Here is a 26,598-nt window from a genome sequence, read left to right as displayed (position 1 = left end):
ACTAAATGTCTTTGTAAAACAACCACCAATAGTCAAATCTGCTCAATAGAGACACACCTAACAAAGAGGAAATATTTCTTTTCTTAAAGCCAGATTATTTAAAGCAATTAAACAAGACTCAACACATTTTAAATACCTGGAATGTGGGGTTTTTATTGTTAACATATAAGAAAGCCAACTGTTCTGTCTTCTCTCATCACAGCTTCAGTTTTATATTTTAACCAATATAAAAATGAGAGACACAGCTGACAGATCACATCTAGGATACCTCTCTTATTTGGTCCTGAACACCTAGTTAGCACAGTATAATGCACCCTGCGCAGAACAATATGACACAGACATAGCAGGTCATTCCATAATCCAACTCTCATCTAAAGTGGTCCACCACAGTTTCAAATCTGCTTCGTGGAGTGCAGCAAAGCAATCTCCCAGGCAGCGCTCCGTCGCTTTCATCACACAAAGCCTACAACTCGGTATGAATTACAACTGGCTCCTTTCTGCCTCTCAGTTCTGTTGTCGAGGCTCTGGAAAAAAAAAACAAGCATCACTTGTCTGTCGGTCTCCTTGCTTGTTCTCTCTTTATTTCATTCTTTTTTTTTTTTTTCCTTCCACCCTCAGAGCCTCCAGGGTACAGAAAAAAGGAAAGAAATGCACTCTAGCCCTTAAAAGTTCTGAGACACACAATTCTGACTATCAGCCCTATCACTACAGTAGGCAGAGTAACAAAATGTGACTGTGAGACTATCCCTGGAAAACAATTAATCTAAGAAATAATGGGATGATTTAAAAAAAATCCATCATACACAGTAAGAGCAACCTACAAATATTACAATAACCTCTCCAACTCTTACCTGTGCATGGTAGACCATTCCTGATTTTTGTACAGCTCTATCAAATAGGCCTCCTTAATCTCTCTCGTATTACCAAAAGTGATTTTTGCAAACAGTCTCGTGCCCTCTGGCACAGATTCCCTGATAAGCAGGAGGCCTAGTCTAAATGAAGCATCTGTGGCACTAGGTCCCTTCAGAATTACTGAGGTCTATTTTGACAGCTTCTACCCCCTCTTGGTTTTTTTTCCCCTCCTACCCCTTTAGCTCTTCATTGCCTGGCTCTGGCATCTGACATGGCCAGTTTAGCCTCACTGAGCTAAACCTAACACAGCACACAGTTTGGTAACAGACTGGCATGTTTATTCCCTTCTGACTCCCTCTTCCTTGTTTGCAAAACCACTGCACCAGACACTGGAAGTTAATTAGCAGGATGATGCTGTGCTAATTGTGTTAATTTACAAGGTTTTAGTCAAAGAGAACCACACCAGGGCTGGCACTGCTGTCATGCTTCCAACTTAATGATTAAGAAATACTGAAAACAAGGTGGGAAGGATTGCAGTAATTACACAATAAATGAAGAAAGCAACAGGATTCATTTGCAAGTATATTTTACTGCAGTTGCACTAATTTGCATCTGGATTATTTATTTATCTTTAGGAGATGTGCAGGTATTCATTTGCAAATCACTAAATCAGTTAAATTTAGCCTGAAACCTGCAAAGTAAAGCTTAATTGAGCCTTATATTTTATTAGTACAAATACTGCAGATCTCATTCCACATGAGCATGCCACTGATTAGGTCTGGTGGGATTTTTGTTTGTTTTTTAACCCAGTTCTATGTCCCCTCCCCCATTTTTCAAGCACTTATGACAATTGGAGCAAAAATGCCTGTTAACCATTATCCAGTTACCCTCGAGCCTATAGAAATTCTTTTTGACAAATGCAGTTTTGAGTCTGAGTTACTGGCAGATGTATTACTTTCATTTGGAATTAATTTAATCTTTTTTGCTAGTTGCTTCTGAGGTTTCAACCACTGCATTTTAAAAAGGGGTGGTATCGCATGTAAATAGGCGAAATTACATAAATCTTGTTCAGTTCTGAAATGTGTAGTTTTAATGGGGAATCAGCAGCAGTTTTCCAGAAATCAAAGTTTAGTTAAATTCAGCTGGAAATCTTAAGAGATGATCACCAAGGCCCAATTGTCAATAGGCAGCATTCAAAATTGTCCAAGCATTGTGAGATTAACGTCAAGCCTTTTTAAAATGCAAGAATATTAACATTTTTGTATGTAATGTGAAAGTGCCTAAAACACACAGAAAATCATCAGCACTGTAAAATATTTAGATATATATGTATGTTATTCATGTTCTGTGATTTTGGGCTTTAAAGGTTACTACAGTACAGAAGATTTATGCTACATATAGATGCACAATAACTTGAGTAAACTGATGCTTCACTAGATGCATATGAATGAATGCCAAGAGAAATGGTTTTTGAAAAAAAATTCAGCAGTCAGAAGCTGTGAAAGTTACAAGAAAGATAAAGTAAAATGGGCACAGACACAGCTTTTACTTATTCCGAGTAGTTGGGTCAAACACTGGTATCTTTGTTATTGAATGTGCATTTTGTAATTTGTGCAAAATGTCTTTATTGCCAAGAGAAAGAAGAGGAGGGCACTTGAGGAAAATAAAATAAGCTATTCACTGAGCCACAGTATAACAATACATATTGTACAGGGCCCCCTCAGTATAGCTTCCAGACTAACTTTTCACATATAAATACACTTCTCCCTCTGCACAAAAACATTGGACAGATATATTTAATACCATTGCTCCAAATACTTAAATGGATTTTTAAGCTTAAATGGATTTTTTTTTCTAACGTGGAAACTATTTTTTTTTCATTTCACAAACGTAGATGGAAAAGTCTATTTAAAATATTTAAAAATCCAATCTGGGCCATGTTACAAAATATATTCCAATATAATTTTCCTTAATTTGGGTTTGTAGAGTGCAACTGAATATTATGACATTTCAATTTTCTCTGTTACTAAGAAAAATATCAAATCAATTAAAATTCTTTATCTGGAGTAATTGCTAGATAGTTCATTGGCTTCAGCTTGTCAGGGTATCTTTGGATGTGCTTTCTGCACAATAATTGAAAGTTTATTTATTGATGCATACTAAATACCACTGCATTTAACAAAGGCCGTTAAAGGCAGAATTAGGTTTTGATTAGACACGTTTAAGAAAACAAGACTGTTCTCATCCCATGAAATGAGCATTTATTTCAGGGCACTGAAATCATTAGTGTTATTTGGAAACGTAAGTTAATTGTTAACCAAAAATATTGACTTTATGAAGCTTTTTCCTTCATTGGACATGAATTTGAATTAGCATAAAAACTTTGTTGCTTAACTCCTTTTATGAATAGTGATCACAAGAGTCATATTTATGGGTAAGAATTAAAAAAAAAAGCAACTTGCACTTTTTCTGTTAAGCAAACATGTTCTTTTTGTTTTCCAATCTCCTCAGTGTCTGTGGGAGCTTTATTTTGTTCTGTTCTTTTGTTTGATGGAGGTTTCCTCAGTGTTTTCTTTTGGGCATGCTAAGGTTGATATCAAAGGGTAAAATCAGGTAATAAAAATGTAGTTAGGGCTTGTATTATTTAACATGCTCTCACTTCTGAAATAAGAAGCCATCACTCACAGGGCATATTTGTAATTGCCTAAATATTTAGTGAAAAGAAAATCAAGAAAGCAAAGTAAGGCTGTATGTTTTGAAACCTGTGCTAGGAATGAATTAAAGTTACCAACATTTATGAAATAAATGTGTAAACTGTATTAAGATGGACAATAAAATGTAGAAGTCAACAATTCTTTAAATACAGAGTGCTATTCGACAGAAAATCGCATATAAGATCATTTAACATGCTTATAAAATAAGGGGCAGGCACTGTGCTAAAAACCCTAAGCATTTTTTCCTGACAACATTACTGTACATTTCTCCTCCATAATTCCAAAGAGTTGGATCTATTTGGATTACATTTAGAATAATTATAACCAACAATTTTTATATGAATTTCAGTCTTTTTCCTCCCTTCAGTTTTTACATCTGAACATGCAAAACTTATTATAAATAAGTCTTTCAGAGGCTCACACACTTAATTCCACAAAGCAGAACCACACTTGCAATTTCAGCTTTACAGATAAAAACTATATGCAAATGATGCTAGCGTTGTGACAAAATTAACTGAATACAAGCAAACGGACAATTTACAGCCTGGCAGTACTTTAACACATCCAAGTTCTTCCTAGACATCACAGATGCACTTACAAGGCCTAATTCTTCAAATTACTGAGGGTCTGTTGGGAGGTGCAGAGTATCCTCACTTCACGTTGACTTCAATGGAGTTAAAAGACCTCAGAACCTCACAGGGTTCAACCCAATAAGACGAGAGAAATGCAAAGCAGTAGCCTTCCTTTGAACTTTAATTGACTCATTTATGTTACACCCTTTTACTTGATTTATTGTGAGATTTGTATTCGGAACTTTAGCAAGACATATTATATCAAGTGGAAAACCGTCTATGGTGCAGCATATCCCAACAATTCTAATGGGTTACGACTCTTTCAGACAAGTATATTCACACAACAACCTTCCCCCATATAGGATTATAGGCGGAAAAGAAAACACTCTTGCTTATCTGTTGAATTTGCCTACTAAATTAATGAGACCAACACTAATTAGTTAAAGCGTGTGACTTATTATAAATATCCTGGGTTCTTCTGGAATGACGAGGATGGATGACTGGGAGGGGGACTTGTCTTGAACCTTCAAAATAACATGGGACCAAAACCTTTAAGGGAAGGGAGAAACTCCCTTAACTTCATGGGATTCTGCACCAACACAAGACTCCACCCATTCTGATCATGACAATGCAAGGGACCAACTTTGGAGCCTTTTGTTTGGCAAGTGAGACCTCAGAGTTAACTTTACCCACGATGTAAGCCTGGGACAGGGGATTTTAAAGTGATGCCTGCATTTTCCTGCTAAGGTCTGGTCTTGCTTCCATCTGAGACAATGGACATTTTGCCAATGATTTCAGGGTTTTAAACTCCAACTCCAAGCATGTGCCCTGAGAACAACTGTCACCTAATAGGTGCCACACAAACATTGCAATCTAACATGCTAGGGACTTCAGGGAATATACACATAAAAAAGAGTGAAAAACAACTGTAAAACAGCACATTGGGCAGCTTGGAACTGGTTAAAGAATGATTCTCAAACCTGTAGTTTCAAACTAATATGTCCCAAACTAATATGTCCCAATTATCTAATTTTAATACTGTCAAATGATTATGCCTTTTAAATCACACTTTAACACCTCATGACTGCAAATTACAATAAATTTACAGCCAATTACTTTTCTCATTCCCTCCTCCCTCTCATTTACATAAAGCAGCATTTTTAAAACATCACAAAGGCATTTCTGGCTAAAAGTTCTATAGCAGGTATAGTTCTGATCCCATGACATCAAAAAGTCTATGAAATTAAGAGATAGAGACCAATGAAGAGAAACAACAGTCAGTGTGGACAACACGTATTATTTCTGCACTGAAATGATGTCTTATCACTTCTGTATTCATCTTCTATGCAAATTCAGAAACATCAGTTTCTGTTTGGGTGTCCTTTTGATGCAACGTATTCTGTTTTCAGACTAATATACCTACCTTAAATTGTAACTAAATTGATTTGTTACTGTTGGGTGCATAAATGGATTCACCTACAGTATGCATCTGTCAGGTCCTTTTCTATATGCCACATCGACACACACAAATGTAAATTGCATTTCTTAAAATAATTCTACAAACCTAAGTGCTCCCTTAATCCTACTCCTGTAAAATACGCAGAAGAGTTTGTAAACACCTTTAAAACTACTATATAGCAAGGAAGGAAAAAATTGTATTACCAGACCTTCGCTTCACTGTATTATTCACACATGCTGCATTTTTGTTGCTATCCATTCTGATTTTTTTCATTGGTATATTGCCTTTTTATACTGCAAGTTCCTCAAAGGAAACAACATAATTGTAAACAATCTAGTGAAGTGGGGTGCTGCGCAAACAACAATGCACAGGAATAAAATCTGAACGGGTGCTAGCTGAAAGCATAATTAAACCAAGAAGCTACTGTACTTGTAAGAAAAATACCCCTTTTTTGTCCATTGAATGCATAGGTCTTGCCACAATCTACTTGAGGTCTTTAACATATCACCTGACAAACTTTCTGCTAATTCATGCCTCCTATAACACAAGAAGTAGTACAACAACTGCATATAACTGCAGGGATTTTGATAACTATAATAGTCAATTTAGTAAGACTGATTATAGCAGAATACACTATTTTGATGTATGCTAAAGCAATATATTTACAGGCATGCAGGTTTATGGTCTGATACTGCTCCCACTAAAGTAGGTATATCAGCTATCATTGACTTAAGTTGGAGTTTTGTTAAATCTTCAAGCACGTGCGCACGCATGCACACACACAAAATTTTAAATTGGATATCTAAACGTAATTTCCTGCTTTGTTTCCCTTCCAAAACTAGTGTTCAGGATCCAGTATTTCCCTGAAACACAAACCCAAGAAACCAGAGTAGTTGTAATACTTACACTGCTTTATCTGCCTTTGTCATGTCCTCAGTTGTTGCACGGGAAACACGTAATCCTGAATGTACATGTTAGACACCAAAGGGAAGAAGATTTTCAGTATGGTACACTAGATAGGCAAAGCTTAGATCCAGACCTAAGCTTTCCCAGTTTCTAGTAGTTCATATCTATGTTTTTGGTCTATTTCTGATTTACTAATAATGTTTTTATTTGTCATATTTTAGTCTGTGCGTACACTGCTATTGATCAGACATCACATGTATTTCTTCTGGTAGAAAGCTTCCAGCTCACTTTTAATGTTACTGTTTGGAAACCCATTTGTCATCGTGTCTCTTTTACCTGTTCTCATGTTATCTTCAATCCATGGAAACAATTCCCTTTTTTTACACCCAGTTCCTTTTATCATAAAAAGATCATCAGGACATACCATAGGGACAGCAGAATTAATGAATATGTATGTTCTATGTCACAACAGAGCATCCCTCTTGTTCTGCAGTATCAACCTTTTCTTAAGTGTGTAAATAACAGGTGAGCTCTAGTGGGGCTAAAACTGCCAAAAAGGATCATGCTTTATTCAGGCAAACTGTTTGACGGATAAATTGAGCTTTAAAGCACACTAGATCCTGACACTCATTTATGCGGTGCCTTTTTCAAATTATTTGGAAACAATCTCTGTTTAAATACCAACGAGAGATAAGCAGCGCATTCAATGTCCAGGTTTTAAGGCCAAAACTCCACTGATGTTAAAGACTTTGTTGTTTCTAATTTAGAAGCATTTGCTTTCTTACTTCCAATTAAAACCAGCAGCAAATTGTGCAAACCTCAGTTTATGCCACTACTTTTTTTTTTTAAATGTTAGCCACTATCCTATACAAAACCCACACATTTATTTTATAGCTATTTACGTGTATAGACCGGGTTAATTCCAGAGATTTGCCTACACGTACCTCTTCTCCCTAAGCATTTGAAGGCAAAGATCAATTCCAGTAAGTTTGAGATGAACTGTTAGTCAATTTTGACCCAATACGCTAAACTTAAAAGGGTCAAAAAAACAAATTTATAGGAGCCAATAATCCCATGCCCCTGTGTAGAATGAACAGTGCATACCTACCCTTCTCAAAATTCCAATTCCAGCACTTACCACCACAATGAAGTTATATACAGTTGTTTTAATGAGATGATAATACTTCCGTGCTCATTAGCTAAAGGAGAACAAATAACAATTAAATGTATATTTAGATTAAAGTATCTAACACTTGCCTTTAAAAAATTCTGCTTAAGGAGATCCCATATTGTAAAAGCCTTTGCAAAATTTGTTTTTGTTATTTATGCATTTTGCGTTTTTTGGCAGTCCAGGCATTAATTTTTAATGCCATAGTAAAGGGTTGCTGTGTCTCAGACTTCGATAAAAATATTCTATAGCCACTATTGGGTGACATAGTGTATTAATTCAGTGTCCTTCACTCCTGGGACCTGTGTATAATTTAGTCCAACCTGAAGAAAATAACTTTGATCTGAAGGCTGTGGAAAAAAGCTACATATGAAATGAGTTTTGGTGGGTTTAGCGTTGTTTCTTATATATAAGACGACATATGAAGATAAACTGCTTTAGAGTACTCCTGACGTGGCCCAGGAGTGAGAGCGGAGAGCTCCTAGCAGCAACAGCCACAGCCGAGCCTCTCCACCCTCCTCCTTCCCGTACTGTACACATTTATTAAGCAAAGGAAACTTAGGAAGCGGCTACAACTAATGTACATCGACTTTCCAAGAAACACAATGACACAATGAGAGACTATGTTAGCACAGGGAACCTGGCATTTCCTTCCAAAGGTAGAAACATCTAAGTTATCAGAACTGCAGTAACCTCACTCTAAAGGAAGATAAAGGCTTGCTATAACAGCTGATCCCTTCCTTTTCCTTCCTGCTACCCCCAAATATAGAAAACCAAGATTAAAGGCAATAAAGCAATGAAAGAAAACTGCCATATTAGAAATTTGAAGTTAAGATACATATTTCCCCCATTTAAAGCTTTCATTTACTGCATTCCATAAATTCTAAAAATTCTTCTTTCCTTAGTGCCCTCCCACCACCCTGGAAAAAAAAAAAGATTATCAATGATTTCGCAAATAAATATTACAATACGAGAAAAAGTTCATTATTTGCATGCTTGTTGTTTTGGTGACTACTGGATTATTTCATGAACTAGACGACACTATATCATTAACTTAGGTAGAGAATTTATTATATCTATTTGAATGAAGATGATTTCTTAACTGAGGGTCCAGATAAACCAACCTTTTTATCCTTCTTCTAGAGAAAAAGAAGGCTTATAAACTAGCTCCTCATATTTTGTGCTGTTTGTCCTGCTCAAAGGAGCAAAGTTCAACTTGCAGAGGAACAGCTGAGCCATGTTTAGAAGCACAAAGTGTAAAAAGAGCATGTGTGCACATTTCAAGAAGTGGAGGAGAATTAATGCACCTTAAACAAACAGACAAATGAACAAGAAATTGACTATACTCGGTGATTAAAAAAGCCATCCCCCTTTGGAACAAATGTATTAAATCAACCTTTTCTGTGAATAGCCTTCAAGAGAAAAACCAAGAATCTAATCAATATAAGAAACTTATCAAGAATAGCAGCACATTGAAGTCAGTTTAAGCAACCATAAGCAATGTTATTTCTCCTATAATTTTGACCACACATTTCTTGTGCCAGGAGTCAACTAATGATGACATAGTTTTAAAATTTGCTGCAGGGAACAAAAGTCAAGGTCTGCTGATTAGCATCTCAAAGCTCCCTATGAGCACACACATTTGTATTGCTGAATAATAGCACTTCATGTGTGCATGTGCATGTGCCTGTGCGATGCTTTAAAAACAATAATTGCACTATTTTACTGGACGTTTGATCCTGCACACTTATGAAAGTCCTTCTTCATCAAGAAATATACAGATCAGTTAACTATAAGGATTTCAAAGGAACAACAGAAGTAGAAATTGCCTTTCAACATCATAACAGAACCAACAGGGAATTTTTAAATTGGAATTCAAATTAAAATGTTTATGGGGTTAATTTTCCTCAGACTGGTGTAAATCAGGAGGAACCACTGAAGTCTATAGCATGACATCAGCATAATGCTACACTGTTTCATCTTAGGCTTTTTTTTTTTTTTTTTTTTTTTTTTGCAACCAATTATGTTGCACATTACCTAATAGTCAAAATTTAATTTAATTTGATTAACAGTTAGGATTTGTTTCACATACTTACTACATGCTCATCTTTGAAAACGCACATGCAATTTCATTTTATGACATGATACGTTGTGAATTCTAACATTTACTGCACTAGTTTACTTCATTTTCCTTTACACGTCTCTCATATCTTCTCCAGCAATATTTCTCTCTTTCTAGTACAAGTCTTAGTGTTCTTCTATCGTATCATCAGTCAAGAGTAATTGCTTCCATATTTTACTTGAGCATTTCTTTTATCCAGTTTTATGCCAAATGGTATTATAAAAAGAGACGTCCACATACTTAACACAGGATAAAGTACACTGAATTGCATTCCACTATCCACAGAAGCATTAGAATGTTATTGGTGTAACCAAACATCAGCAATGACAGCTAATCATTGAAAGGTATTTTATATTAACCACTCTTCCCCATTTGTGTAGGAATATTGAGAAATGATTTAATAGGGAGTCAGCCATTAAGTACAGATAAGACAGTTTACACCTTCATTCAGTTTAGAAGCTAGAGAATATTCAGCTAAGCATCCTGACATCACTAGCACACATTCTTGAAGCTTAGATTTTAAAAACATTTTCAAAATACACAGCTTAAAAATAAAGTTACGGTTTTAACTGGCATAGCAGTAAGCTGCAAGAATTTTGTGAGTTATGGATAAAACAACTGGAAGGTATATTAGACTAATCAAAGGAATGCACAACAACATGTACAAACCAAGCAGGAGTGAATCATTTCAATTTTCTCTCTCATTTCTGGCTTTCCATTTTTAGACAAAAGGAAGTAGAGGAAACTTAAGAATGACCCTAAATAGGTACATTAAAAGAGATAGCTTTTGCAAATTTTAAGCGAACAGGATTGTGCTTCCAGTGCTGTCCATCCAGTTTTCTAGTATATAAATTGGATGGCTACTTGGACAATTCTCTCTTCATTACTGAACTGTGGAAAGGAAACACAGAGGTGGAATTTTCCTTTTAAACCATGTAATGCCTTGTAGTCAGATTCCAAAGCATCAAGGAAATTTTTTTTTTTTTTTTTGCTAGACAAGCTGTCGTAATTGAAATGAAGTCTAATCAGACTCATTACTGTTTTCAGCAATTTGCACCACCAAAGATGCTTATTAGGTAACAGTGTTTAATAAACCGCTCTTTAGAAAACTACCAGTAATGAGCTCTTAACAGCCAATCTTTAGCGTGAATGTAATGTGAAAAGTGTTCCTAGCACTGAATAGATTTTCACATTTAGTAGTGTCATAATTAAGCTCAAGAAATCGGTAGCTATGATGTTAGATTTACTGCAATATAATTTTTTCAAGTATATTTGAAAAAGACACTTGTCTCATATTCAAGCTAAACTACATTTACTATTTCCAGTGTAAATTTTAGAATGGTTTAAAAATTGTCCTGCAAATGGGAATGGGGATTATTCTGGGGACTCACATTGTACCGTCAGTCAGGTATTCTCCACTAGGCATGCAAATTGCTCACTCCTCTTGTCTTTGTTCAACTGTGTACTCAAGCCCACACCATCTGTAAACAATTTCCAATCATTAAGAAACAAATAATAAATTTTGTTGTCATTAGCTGAGTGATAATGAACACAAGTGACAGTTAAAGAAGTGATACTTGAAGGAACATTGGCCAGTTCTCGCTTCACAGTAACAGCTGAAAGTGCTTTATATGAAATAGCTGGCAAATTGCTTTATGTCCCTAAAGAAAATAACAAACTCTGTTTTTTTTCTATATGATACCTCCAATGACACTGCCTCACTATAGTTTTTTAGCCAACTCCCATGCTCATAGTGTAAAAGAAGATATAACTCAAAAAATGTAACACTGTGACATATATTATTCATAAAACTTAGTGATCAGAGAGAGAGAGGTGTGTCATCAACAGGAAATTCAATTTAGCCTCATATCCACTCTCAATGTACTAGTCACACCCACACTAAACACACTGCAAATGCTACAGAAAATAGATTGTGCATGAGGTCTATGTTAATTAAAAATCCACAGAGTGCTTCTCAGGGAATAGTCACTGATTTCATTCTCTCTTTAGACTGATTTCTGCTTGACATAATAGGTGTTCCTAAATTATAAATAAGAAATGCAGCAGACCATTTGTACCTTTGGGATGCCTTGGACAAAACAGACCACAATGCAAATATTGTTTTGCTTACTAAAAATTATACCAAACAGAATCTTTGAAGTTGCATTCAGAGCACTGTGAAGAAAGCCTATGATGTAGATGTGTGAACAATAATGGAACCACCAAAAAAAGCAAAGAAGCTTCTTATTTTCTTGCTCTCAGATTTTATATCAGAACCTTACGTTAATGAGAATTTTATTACTCAATGATTCCTCTCTTAACAGCTTTTTATTTATCCTAACCCCAAAAACTTCAGTAATCCTAACTGGAACCAATAAGCCTTCATATCTGCAGCTTTCTGAAGCAATGGGGCTATGAGAATTGAGACTCCCAAATTAATGCCACTGTCATCAGATTTTGTGGTATGTACTTCTTTACACTACAAAGTAGCATGGGGAGAAGGAATGGAAAGTGAACTCATTCCCACGTGGGTTCTTACATCTATCAGATCAAAATATCTTCTAGTTTCTTAAGTCCGAACTGAATTTGTACTCGGATCCACACAAAAACAACCACTGCTGCATCAAACTATTGCACAATCCCAAACACAGCATTTTAAAGTCTCTCATTGTTAGACTTCCCTGTTCCCACACACCCCCCTTTAAAAAAAAAACAAACAAGCAGCAGAAACTAATAAAGGCCCTGCAGAGTCTTTGGAGTGCCTCCTCATATACTTTTGAATAATGCATTAAACTTCACATCATTTGAGTGACAACCTAACACTCCAAGATACAGAACACATGTTTTTTACTGTTGATTTGACTAGGAAAACACGGACGCCCTGAGATGTCAATTACTTATCAATAAATCCTTCAGTACAGTATTATATCAGATATGGTTCACAAGTAATTTAAAATCAAGGTTTTAGTTGGAACTGAACATTCATGCCAAGTGTCTTAGGTACCATTGTATCTACTTCATCTGGTTCTAACAAGTGGGGGGAGGGGGGAGACCCCAAAAAACCCACCTTCACTGCAACTTTCTTCCTGCTCCCAGATGTAGCAGAATCTACTTTACATTGGACTTTTTGGCCATGAACTTTCCTTCTATTTTTAAATCATAAGCTTGCTTAAATAGAACACTTTTTCTTTAAGACCTCTGTTTTTTTTACTAGCCTTACAGCCATGTAGGTGTCCAATGATGTGTGATACTAAGCAACCACAACTCATCTTCCATAAGAATTGAGGGATTTAGCATTTGAGAGCACTGGGTCCTCAGGGCCTAATTGTAGGACTATCCACACACAGTTACTTGCTAAGGTTACAGATGAAGGACCTGGCCCTATCTGCAATATCACCTCATACACTCTGAAATATTACTACCCCAATATGAAATGCTTACCTGATTACTATCACACAGAAGACCTACACCAGGGATTAGCAACCTTTCTGAGGCAGAGTGCTGAAATTGGACCTTTTGAGCTCTAAGTATGGTCCAAGTGCCAGTGATCCTTTTTAAAGTCACTAATAGTCCTACTTATAACAGCTTAAGAAAGAAAGAAAGATGCAGAGCTTTACCATTTAGGTGGTGGATGGTAGCAGTAGCTGGTCTTTCGTTAATCCACAGGTGGCATGACTTTGAGCAAGCTCCCAGCTGCATGGGGTCAGGAGGGGCGGGACTGACCTCCCACCTCATGTGCCAATGAAAATTGGCTCATGCACCACTTTTGGCACTCATGCCACTGTTTGCTGACCCCTGACCTACATAAAAATTTACGACAGGAAGTGAATGACCCTGGTGAAACTGTAGGCATAGGCAAGCAGCCTGACATTCTAGTTGGAATTTTCCCAGAACATTAAGGCTAAGTAACTATCCCTTGTGAAAAGATCCATAGATTCTTCATGAACACAACTGACCAGGACCTGTGATTGAAATCACATTTCTAATATGGGGCGCTGCAGCACCCACCTCACACCTAGTTCCAGCACCTTTGCCCTGAAGTCATTTCCGTGTTGTCCAGTTTGGTATGACAGCTGTGAGCACCCCTACTAAAAAACTGTTCCAGCACCCCTGAACTTTAGAAGCATTTTTGTACCACAGTGCCTCCAAAACATCATAGTGAGGGGATATGCCATGGAATTCCCATGAAATACATCACTGATTCAGTATTGAGTCAAGGCTAGATTGTGGGTAGGCCTTTATGTAGACTTGCAGGCTCCCTCTGCATGGCCTGCAAAATGGCAAGCTGGAATTACCACCTCTGCCGGGGTCATGGAAAAGCTGGTTGTTAGTGAGTTCCTTACATGGGAGAAACTTGCCCAAAAACAAATAGAGGTAGGCAGAGATTGCTAGTCAGTCGCCTTTCACAGAGGTGCAGAAATTATTCACCACCATCACAACCTGGAAGGTTCAGCCCCAGCCCCATTACAGAGGCTAAGTCCTCAAGGCAGGTGTGTGTTGGAGGTGGGAGATGCTTGGATCCGCTCTGGGCACCATCAAAAATTATATGAGCCTACCTTCTCTGGTCGCAGAATGTTTGTGCTCCTATTGAAAATGGCATTATCTGAGTTTACTGGGTTTTTTTGCTTTGTTTTTGGATGGAAAATAACATCATATCGTGATGTGTTGAAGGTTATTTGGTGTTCTGTGATAACTCTTCCTGCCCCCCCGACCCTGCAGATATTTAGTCTATTGTATTGAAAAGGGAATAAATCTGGCCTCAACAATTCTAGACAAAATTTCCTGTGAGCAATAACTTCTGTTATATCACTGGTAACTACAGGCTTAGTCAGCCTAGACTAGTGAGCGGGCCACATAAGTGGCTCTCCATCTCAGTGGCCCACAAGATTCTTGTGACCAAGATGGTCTCCTGGCAAAGGCTAGTTTTGCTTACAGCACTTGTATACCTAAAATGTTCAGGGTGTGCTGACTGAACTGTAACAGATCTTCCATAGGATGCAGAGGGAGCACATGGCTCTCACAATGTCCTGTGCTATTAGCACACACCTCACGTCACATACTCTTTCTTTAAGTGCACGTAACTTTTATAATATCAGTAGGAAAAAAAAAAACTATGCAGATGAAAACCAGCAGAATCTGGCAATTCTGTGCATGGGCAATGGTAAACAAAACTATCTGGTGGGCCAGACAGAACCCTTATGGGATGCAGGTTGCCCATCACCAGGTTTAGTGGCACATCATTTGCAATATGATATTTTTGAGTGACAGCACAAAAGCCTGGCTATATGAGATGAGAACATTTGTGCAACAGGTCTGGAATCCTCTTTGTCGCAGTAAATGATATCCCACGTTAATTTTACTATGCACTTGTTTAGCAGCATACCCATGCTTCCAAGGAGGTAGAAAAGCTCCTGTGTTCCAGTTGAAGTTTGGCACATAATGTCACAGCAACAAATTACTTCCTAGAAATACTTACAAATAATAAAACTGAAGAATTCCATATTATATTCGTAAAATAAAATATATACGTGAGAGAAGGAGAGAAGCTGATTTGACAGAGACTAAGAACAGGGTTTGGAGAAATGCTGGATAAAAGTAGTATTTTCTTTTTCTTTTTGAAATTGGTATTTGCTGCCTTTCTACCCTAGTTTTTATGTATTTATTTTTCCATATGATTGTGTTACTGCCATTAAAAATACCTAACAAAAATCCAATAAAACAGTGCAGATAGGAAAGGGTACAATGCAACACAAGGCAGTGGTTCACAAGGGTAGTCAGGGAATTCTTGCCTGACCTCTCCAGCCAATTAGCTTACAACCTGAAGTCCGATATGTGAAATACGGTCCTTACTTTCACACTTTGGAGTCTAGCTTTACATTTTATAATCTATATTTAAAATCTACAAATACAATGTTTGGGGCTAGAGTATCTAAACAATATATAAGTTTTTCCTCTCTTCCTTGTGTCTGGAAATAACGGCACAACTATGTTTGGATATTGAACTCAGGGAAAAAAAAAAAGTCTATGGCCAAGGAAATTCTTGAATTACATTATCCTGACACAGAATACACTGACTGTAGTCCTAAACACACTTCCTTTAAGTAACTCTAAATGGGCATATCATCCCAAAAGTCACATACTGTACTGCAGCTCAGAGGAACTACTTCTGAAATATAGCTCTTCTGTTCCTAGAGGAGACAGAAACAGAGAAAGCACTATGTCGTTGTTTGCACCTTACACTCTACAAACCTTACCACCCAGTTCATGGAGGAAGATGGGCTATGCCATGGGATATCCATGAAATGCAAACACTAGTTTATCATATGCATTTCTCCCCTAGAACCGCCAAGTTTAACCTTTCCTTTTGTCCCTATTCGTATCAGAACAATTGTCTTCTATTTCAGTGTTAAAGTTGCACCAAAAAAGAGAGAAAGTGAGCAAGCTATAGAAAGAGAAAGTAAATAACTACTGTAAACCACTGGTGTGATTAAACGGATTCCTTAAAACAACAACACAACCACCACCATAAACACATTGTTGGTTTCTTCATATATTTAGGGCCAGACTGTGCCATTACCACTCACTTGACAGTGTAGAACTGCATTGAGAGGCAAGTAGGGCCCATAAAGCACTTGACCACCCACAACCTGTTCCTGGGAAATCCATGATCCAAGAGGCAGAGAGCTAGAACTGGGGCCCTTCATCTCAGTAGGCCATTAAACCAAGCTGTCAGCCGGGTAGATGATGGAAACAGTTTCACATCAGGGGTGTGACACCCCCACTTCCATTGCCTATCCCAGGAAGTCCCTATCCCCATTTCATGCCACACTACACACTCCAAATGGCAGATTCATTCCCCAAACTGCCCTAGAACAATTGTGGTACCTGCTGCTGTCTGAACACACTATCACGTAAATCAAAATCTGAGATAGATCATAGAAAAAAAAAAAAAGAACATTAAGAAGTTTGAGAAGATTCAGAAGCAACTTAGTTAATCACAAGTGTTGAAACTATTGAGAGATGACAGGACTTCTGACCTCATACTTCACTGGGTCACCTCCAAAATTTTAATATTGGCCTTTATTTAGTCCATGGCCTGATTTTAGAATATTTAATTTACATGCCAGTATTCCCCAAAGGACTCTGCTTATTTTTGAGAGCCAAAATATATCCATTTCATGTTTCTTTTAAATTTTTGCCCAACAACATTGTAAATACATATATTTGTGATTTAACAAAACACTCCTCAGGCTGGTGTCCCATCTCGTTAATTTTATGTCAAAAAGAAGATTAAACCAAGAGCTTTCCCACAACTAAACAAAAAGATGCTCCATAACAAATGGTTAGAGGTCGCAGGCTGATATTTAAAAGGTAAGGTCGCACGAAGGTAGCTTTGATGGGCCATTTTATACTGAGAATCATCAGATATGACATTTCCTAAAAAGGTCTGGATTGCTAAAGAGAGGGAATGCCCTAAATGCATCAATGAAAGCTGCTGCTGAGCATCACTGCTTTCTTCATATTTTAACTATTTGTGAGAAATACACAGTCATGCTAGAAAGTAAGGCAGGGTGAGCAAACCTTTCATGTTGGGCCCCACTTTTTTGTCCCTGATATTAGTAGGATCTCCCAATCTGTCTAATGTAATCCAAACTGACAGAAATTTCACTTATGTTCATATGAAAAAAAAAAAAACAAACCTTTTGGCACATGTAACAAAAGAAGTATGTAGAAAGTAAAAGCGCTATTAGTATCAGAGAGGTAGACGTGTTAGTCTGTATCTTCAAAAACAACAAGAAGTCTTGTGATACCTTATAGACTAACCGATATTTTGGAGCATAAGCTTTTGTGGGCAAAAACTCATGCATCTGATGAAGGGGTCTTTGCCCACAAAAGCTTATGCTCCAAAATATCTGTTAGTCTATAAGGTGTCATAGGACTTCTTGTTGTATTAATCGGTATATAAATGTGAATACACATACCTAAAACCAGTAACGTATTTCAACATTTTTAATGAGATGGATGAACCTGAGACCCAGCAGCCAATCGAGCTGCACCTCCCTGCCCCTTACAAAATTTTATAGCCCCCTTAGGGGGCCTGCTAACCACTTTGCTCTCCCCTGGTGTAAGGTGTTCAGTTAGATGTAACACCTCACAATACCTCTTCGTAGCATCACAATATTTGGTTCCAATGTATGACACTGTGATGAAGGTAGAGTGTATTTTTATATGCACTACACAAAGACACTCCTGATAGACTTTCTTTAAATTAAAAAATGTTTGCGAGGTAATTGTATCCAAACAAATGAAGAGAAGTTGCTCTGTTCAGTTAGGGAACTTGATGCAGCAAATGCACACAGCAGCATCCTTATTCATGTTTGTAAAACTGTGCCTACAAATTGTACATTTATCACCAATGTCTGGATTGAAAAATCATGGAAAGTTTTAAGTATTAATTTCTGCAAACTCCAGAAAAAGCAGACTTATTAGCCAGATTCTGCCTCCTTTATTTACATGAGAAATACCATACACCAGGGGTGAGCAATAAGCTGTTTGTAGACTGGACGCAGTTTGGTATGGGTTGCTGCCAGTAGGCCTCCTGACACTTTATTTACCTAAGCATCTGCAAGCACAGACACTTGCAGCTCCCATTGGCTGTATGTTGCCATTCTCAACCCATGGGAGCTGCAGGAAGCTGTAGCCTGGCCCACACCGCTTCCCACAGCTCTCGCTGGCCAGGAATCACGAACCATGGCCAATGGGATCCACGAGCATACGTACAGGTAAATAAAGTTTCTGACAACCCTCTGGGGGCTAACTGGCAAATCCCATCCACCCTGTGGCCTGCTTATTGCCCACCCCCGCCCTACATGGGTGAGGAGTCAGTCTCATTGAGATCACTAAATAGAAGTTGCCCAGGAAAATATCTGCCCCATTGGAAATAACTGTATACTGAAGTCAACATGATCTGGGCTCTACTTCTTCAAAACACTTTGCAATTTAACCACAGTTTTGGTTCTGGAATGTAAGTTTTGGCTGATCAACCTGGGGCAGAAGGTTTTATCATTCTCTTCCTTCATGAGCTAAATTTCTTACAGGAAGAAGTTCTTCAGCCTCCTTTTTACAAAATGTTTGACAATTTGCAAGCTTTCCCAGAGTCTCCAAATGCACCTCTCATGACAAAGGAAATCAAACTGAAATAAAGAAGCATTCTTAGCGCTGACTGCAGGCATTTAAGATTTAATGGCAGCCCATGCCTTCACAGTGCCTTTCACACAGAAGAGATAATGCATGTGAAGAGAGACAAAATTGTAGGTTTAGTCATGTCAAAATTTGATTTATGCCAAAATAGAGATCTGAGGTGTCAACAACAGCTCTGTAACTGACAAGTGTTAAACTATCCAAAAGAAGTAAATTCTGTAATTATTTACCTCTTGGTAGCTATATCAGTCCGTGATCATCTCTAACACAAACCCATATTTAAAGGAATAGCAAGAACCAAATAAAATGTTTGAACTCTAGGTACAAATTTTAAGAAGTGGTTTATCTGCTCAGAATTTTTTGTTGTTGCTGTTAAGAGTTAACTTTTTCACAGAAAAAAAATTAACACCACCAAAATACTCCTGTTAGTATTTCAAGTAAAACAGATTATCACCTGCAAGCACTGAGACTGAATATGCTGGGAACGCAAGCATACAGTCATCTGCAAATGGACAACTTTAATTCGATTCCTGGCACCATTGGCTGTGTTGAGAATTCCTCTCTCTCTTCACACCAGGGGTTTGCTCTTTTAAGCATTGCTCCCTGAAGGGAAGGGAAAACTAGAGAAAGATGATTTCCAATGACCCTGCACAGATGAATGAATATGTCAATGGTGAATATTGGTTCAGCTCTGAAATAGGGAATCCTGCAGTGGTGTCTCTACTTCATCCCCACTAGTGAGTGCCACTGTGGACTTCAATGTGAAGGAGCCTTTAGGGGACAGATAATAAATGAAAAAACATCAATAAAAAGGTTGAAAAATAATATGAAGACATTTTTCTAACTATGCCTTTAAATGATGCTTCCATCTCAGAGATGCATGTCTAGTCATTTGTATCACCTACATTATGAAAATAAAAATCCCAAGGATTCCTTTCTAGTTAGTCAACTTTAATTGCTAATTTGATGTGCTTTGCCTTTTTGTAGCTGTACTACAATCACACAGTGATTCTAACCATCTCAGAGTAATTTATTTGTATTTTTTCAGTTAGTTTTACAGCCAAAAAGGAGGCCAGAAATTCACAAAACCACACAAGATGAAGTAATATCAGTTCCAGTCTGTGTGGAACTGTGTTAGATACAGGAATATTTGCCTAATGTAACAGCAAAATATGCATATACCCCTTCATGCGTTTTGGTTCATTTTCATTCAGCTATCAGTCAGTCAATCACACTGTGACATTATATAATTTCCTAATCAAACTAATATCCATGCCTCTATCACTAGAAAACCCTGAAAACATACATTTCAATAAGCAGAAGTCTGATTATTTAAATATGGCGTAGCACAGCACTGCTCAGAAACCCTTTCTTTTGAGTTTTGCTGCCTTAAAAATATTAATCAGTAAAGCAAAAAACTTATCAAACAGTATCAAAAACCTCCAGTGAAAAAAGACTCCCAATAAACACTGCTTTTTTCCTGCATCTTTACTCCAAGTGACTTATATTTTTGTCTGTAAGAGAAGTGCCAATATATTTAATGAACTATTGGCTGCTTCTTCCTCCTTTCTGTCCGCACACGGTAACACAAGCTCTGTAGAAAAAACCTCAAATCTGCATACGTTGATATATCTTCAAATGAAGGGGCACACTCAGGCTCTAACTTCTACATACTGAAGACTTTAATAATAGGTATTTGAATCTGTCTTAGCGTAAAGACTGAGACCGCTGAAAACATAAAAAGGTATTTAAAATATACTTGAAGGTGACAGATATATTCATATATACCAAAGAGTGTCAATTATCAGTATATCAAGGGGAAAATCTCAATATGTTTGGATACAAAAATTTCAATGGAAACATGACTCTGTTTCAAATTAAAGACAGTTTGAATAAAGTCATTTGAATTGTCTATGCCGGTATTTTCCTGTGACGCTGGATGGGATTTGGCTTTCTTCAAACAGTAAAGTTATTTGTATTCCTGTAAGTTTATTTTTTTAAACACTGAGTAACATTGTTATGAAATGTAGGGCTGATTTCTAATTATGAAAAAATGTATTTGTTTAATCAAGCTTCAAGGAGGACAAGAAGTTGAGCTGGAACTATTCCACCACATTAAGTAAAAGGTTATTACTCATAAGAATTATTTCCAGCATCCAACCACCTAAATGCAAGAATTTGGAAATGAAAATCTATTTTTACAGTCATATGAAAACTTCTCCTTCCTCTTTACCAAACACATTTACCAAAATACTAGCCACCTCCCCTCTGTCTAACATTCACTTAGTTTTTGAAGCAATTAAATTTTAAGAGAAATAATTTATATTTTCAGGTAAAAGGACTGAATAAATATAGAGGTAGGTCCCTTTTATAAAGATTTATTTTACTCTAATGTTATGAAGATTTGCTTTGGAAGCGAACTCTCCTGGGAACTGTTCTCTTTTTTGGCTTCAGAATTATGTAATAAATGAAGAATACTGGGGCAACTAATCTCCCTAAAACTACATTTCTTCACATGAAAAAACAGGTTTAATGTTTTCATATAGGCACAGCAACTGAAACACTTTCATTTTTAGGATGTAAAGTAATAAGTAAAATCTGGCGCTGGGGCAAAAAATGGGGTTTTGGCATAAATATGGGATGAAATGGGTACAGATGTGTATGGCCTCCTCCATGGCCTTCTCCTGAATGGTTATAAATATAAAAGGACACAAATGAGACGATCCAAATTCCATTTCAGGTTGCTTGACAGCTACTGCTCAAGTGTTGCAAACCTTCAGATATCAGTTGTAATAGTACACACACGGAACAATATTTACTCTGTCACTGGCAACCAATTATGATGCCACTAACCCTGAACATTCAACTGGCAAAAAACACTTCATATGTTAACTGTGAATTTAGAAATAAGATCTATACATTGTTATTTCAGTCATAATGTGGTCTGACACAGTTTGCTATCTCTCCAGTGCACAGTAATCAGAAAGAGGCCTGTATTAAAATGTTCACATATGCTTATAAACCCATTTCAGGTGAGGGCTCATTAAATCCAATTTTTAATTCAGGCCCACCTCTAATATTAATTCAGTTCAAGTCAAAAAATGAATCTCAACACAGGAGTTAACAGTAGGGATATGAAAAAAAATTACCTCACGTTTTAAAGGTGTTTACAGAACAGCATTTAAAAATATAAATCAATGGGAGTGAGGCCTGAAGATGCTTTTCAAAGTCCCGCTATATTGCCTTTCTGCACCTCAGAGCCCCTACGTCCTTTGAAAATCTATCTGCCAGTCCCCGTAGTAATCCTAAAATTCTGATGCTGCCAGATGTTCAGGGCTAGTTCACAGGAGTTCAGTACTTTGAGGAACAGCATGCTGCAGCTTGGATTCACATGCTTAAAAAAAATAATAAATGAAACCAAATATTAGGCTGATTCTTTGCCATTTAGGTCAATGGAATTACACCAGGAGATAACTTGGCTTGTACTTATTGTACTTATTACTGTAAACTCCTTCAAATCCAGCAGCCTGGAAGCTGTGAGGTTGCTGGATATTCTGGAGAATAGAGAGCTATACCTAGCCCTGCATGACACTAAAGAAAAACAACATTAGATATTAAGAAACAAAATGTATGCAGAGTACTTTATTTACCAGCAACTGTAGTATTGTACCGTGTAAAGTTATACTGTATTTATTTGTACTTACTTTCACTGTACTGTACTTATAGAAAACATAACTAGAATTAACTTGTGGTTAAAATACTGGTCATTTGAGAGCTCCAAATGACAGAATGTCAGATATGAAAGAGTTTATGATAAAAATAGTAACTAATCTGTGTGGAAAAATAAAACAGTTTTAGGTGATACTGACTTTGGTAAAGCAAATTAACAGAGCCAAAAACTGAGGGGAAATAAAGAGCGTCAGTTGCCCAGAGTTAAGCAAGAGTTTAAATCCTACCATACAATCAGACGGTTAAATTAGGGCTTTGCCTGAAGTGTGGACGAATCAGCAAATCCTCCAGGGGTGCTGGTAAAGTGTTTTTGAGAGCAGCAGGTTTAGATGTGTAGCACTCCCCTTAGCATTAATTTACATCAGGGTCAGCAATCCCCAGCACAGGTGCCAAGAGTGGCATGCGATCTGATTTTCACCAACGCGCAAGGAAAGGAACTCAGCCCCGGCCCTTCCCCTCCACATAGGCAGAAGCTTGCTCAAAGCCATGCTGCCTGTGGATTAACAAAAGACCAACTCACGCTATCAACCACCTCCTAAATGGTAAAACTCTGCATCTTAATTTATTAATGAAGCTGTTGTAAGGAGGACTATTATTGACTTTAAAAGGCATCACTGGCCCTTGGAGCACATAGAGAGGTCTAATTTCAGTACCTCTCCCTCGGAAAGGATGCTGACACCGGCTCTAGAAGGTGCACAGGCATCGGAGGGGACATAATTACATGTCTGCTCCATCCTGGTTTGCTCCTCTCCAATACCTGAAATGCCTTGACCAGCCTCTCTTATGGAGGTCAGTGTAGTGCTAGCAATACACCCTTGGACGACACATTTGTGGCTAGGAGAGAGGAAAAGAGACTACTGCACCTCGTGGACAGAGTCCAAGCATGAGTCACAGTACAAACCATTAATTCAAAAAGAAACAGAGTTGTTTGTAGTCTGCAAGCTGGCATTCCACCACACATTTTATAAATAAGAGATACACGTTAAACAAACAAACAAAAATGTATTTAAATATAGGTTACTCTTCTAAGTACTTAACGGATATATTTATAAATTGCATGAGGTTACCATCTTCATTTTTAAAAATAAAATACATTCTTAGGAACTTAATCCAGTTACAGCACAGACCACTGTTTGAATTGAGTCAATAAGCCTGCAAAAATGATCAAGCAAAGCTGAGTTTTAATTGCACACAGTGTGTTTCTAAGTGTGTCAGATAGCATCTCTGCTGAAATCATACCTGCTTGACAATAAATCTGGAAGTTACTCAAGTGTACCCCAGCCAACTGTTAGATTTAACAACAGTCACAACACACTCTTAGTGGCATTCAGCCAATCTCTCAAAGAACACAATGACCCCAACTTTATTCTGAAAATTCACTTTGAAAGCCAATCTATTCCCTAAAGTAATTTTCAGCACTGCTTAAAAAGCTTGGAAAAAATCAGATTAGAGTAAATCAGGTTATGTAGATGTTACTAGAATGTAACTTCTAAAAATAACTTTATAGATCAATTCAAGTAAACTTCAAATACAGAGATCTCACCTTTCGCACAGTGCTGCACTTGCACCTTAAAAATTCTGCTCTCAAATTATCAGAACGATATAAGAAGTCTGTAGAAAGTCTCATACAAAAAGACTCTTGTGCACTGAATGGATTTATGTCTTGAAAGTTTTATGTGAACACACTTCATATAGTATCTGATGGACCTACTGCACTGTATGCTGTGTTTTTGATGTCTGTAGATACAGAATAAAGTATATACTTCAACAAAAAAGCACTTACAATATATTACTATGACCTATAGTATATATCAATTTTACTCTAATTTTTGCATAATCTTGACATTGCAAACTTCCACCAGAAATAACCAAGCATCTGTCTACATTTACCTAGAAATGAAAGAAATAAAAAGAAAAGTACAATGCCTCAATACATGTCACTGCATGACACACAACTATTGGAAGCTTGCCAGAGGTCACAGAAAAAGCCACTTAGGTCCTGTCTACACTACACATCTAGATCTGTATGATTACCTTGCTCAGGGGCATGAAAAATTCACATCCTTGAGTGATGTAGTTATACTGATGTAACCCACTGTAAAGACAGCACTATATAGACAGGAGATCTTCTCCCGTCAACATAGCTACTGTCTGTTGGGGAGATGGATTAATGACACTGGCAGAAGAAGCTCTACCATTTGTGGAGCAGTTGTTTGCATGAAAGCATACAGCACTGCAGCACTGCCAGCGCAGCCAGCCCTTTATTGAACTGTACATGTAGACAAGATAGAATATGACTATCAGACACTCCCGTGAACTAACAGGGGTGACACATAATCAGTGGCACATCTATTAAAATGTTATTAAAATGTAAACTGGTATATTTTAATTAATATAAAATCCACACATACCATTCTGTATGCTATCTAATCCATCACAAAATGATCAGATACATTAAAAAATAAAATGTTCTCAAATATTTCAAAGGAAAGAGCTCTGTACTACTACTACAATTTATTTAGTCTTGACAATAGTTTAATTGCACCATGTATTAATCAACCTGCTTACAGGTTGAGCCTATTGCTTCCAAACAGTATGTAGGCTCACATTTTTAGAGGTACGAGGGAGCATTCCACTCTCTGTTGCAATGGCTGACTTAGGAGCTGAACTCTCCTATTTTCAAAAGCAAGCTGGGCACTTTAGCTTGTGGGCATGCCTAAATCACTTTTGAAAATGAGACACTTCAGGCAAGCCAGCATTTTACAATGCTGAAGGAAGACTGCTCTCCCATTGGCATAGTTAATCCAGTTCCTGCAAGGCAGTAACTACGCTAATGGGACAAGCCAACACAGCAACATCTACCAGGGGGGTTAGGTCAATGTAATATTCGGTGTGTGTGGATAGTTCATAGCTTGCACAGAGCATCTCTCTGTCTTTCCCACATTCCCCAACACAGAGTTGTACTATTGTTGCTGATGATACTTTTTGTAACTTCTTGCAAGGCACACATCTGCTTTTTCATTTTCTTTTTTAGCTGGTCTATGCATTCAGAATTATTTCTCTCTTGCACTTAATGTTTTTTTTTTCCTTCAAGTAGTGTTGTCAAATGCCTAACTCTTTCTGGCTGGAGTAATTATCCCTATGGTACATTTTTTAAAATATATATCTCGGCTTTCTGTTTCTACTGCTGGCACACGCCTGCCCATCATCTCAATACTGGTGCACAATTCATTCTGCAAATGGATCGAACACTGGCATAGACTAGATCTTAGTCTTCTAAGTCACATTAGGTCAAGGGTGGCCAATCCGCAGCTCTCGAGCTGCATGCAGCTCTTTCCGCAATTAAATACGGCTCCCGCTCAGAGCCATCTGCCAGGAGTGCCATTTGCCGCTCTGCACATGCACCCCACTGCTTGGTGGGAGAAGCGTGTGATGGCAGTGGCGGCATTTTCATCTACCAATATAGATATATGTTTATTTTTACCTAATGTCTAGATAGAGAGAGAGAGAGAGAGAAATAAATATATAATATTCTTTGCACTCTCTCTCTGTGGCTCATAGTCCATAACTGGTTGGCAACCTTGCATTAGGTATTGCAATGCTGAGTGCAGCAATGCAACAATATCTTTAAAAATCTGGGCCTAAATGTCTCATAGAATTGATTGCACAGGGGGGCAATTTACTGTTTTGTATATTCAAGTGGAACATAAATTAGTACTTAACTGAAACATTGCTTGCAGGAAGAAATGAAGGTAGTCTGAACATGTGGCTAGATAAGCTATTTTCTTGCTACAGTGACTTAGTTAAAATGCTACCTCAGCTTATCAGATGCACTTCTGTTCTGACTACCAATTTAGGGCATTAGGCTATGTCTG

The 26,598-nt window shown here is 37.5% G+C and overlaps 1 protein-coding gene across 2 annotated transcripts in view; it reads right to left on the bottom strand.

Moving 5' to 3' along the window:
• Positions 1-26,598, bottom strand: part of FIGN (fidgetin, microtubule severing factor) — a 131,389-nt gene that overhangs the window by 9,690 nt on the left and 95,101 nt on the right. The gene's annotated exons all lie outside the window — the stretch shown is intronic.

The sequence above is a fragment of the Carettochelys insculpta genome, chromosome 8, assembly GCF_033958435.1.
Source record: "Carettochelys insculpta isolate YL-2023 chromosome 8, ASM3395843v1, whole genome shotgun sequence".
NCBI classification, from domain to species: Eukaryota; Metazoa; Chordata; order Testudines; family Carettochelyidae; genus Carettochelys; species Carettochelys insculpta.
The sequence above is the reverse complement of the archived record's forward strand: the minus strand, read 5'-3'. Positions and strand labels throughout refer to the sequence as shown.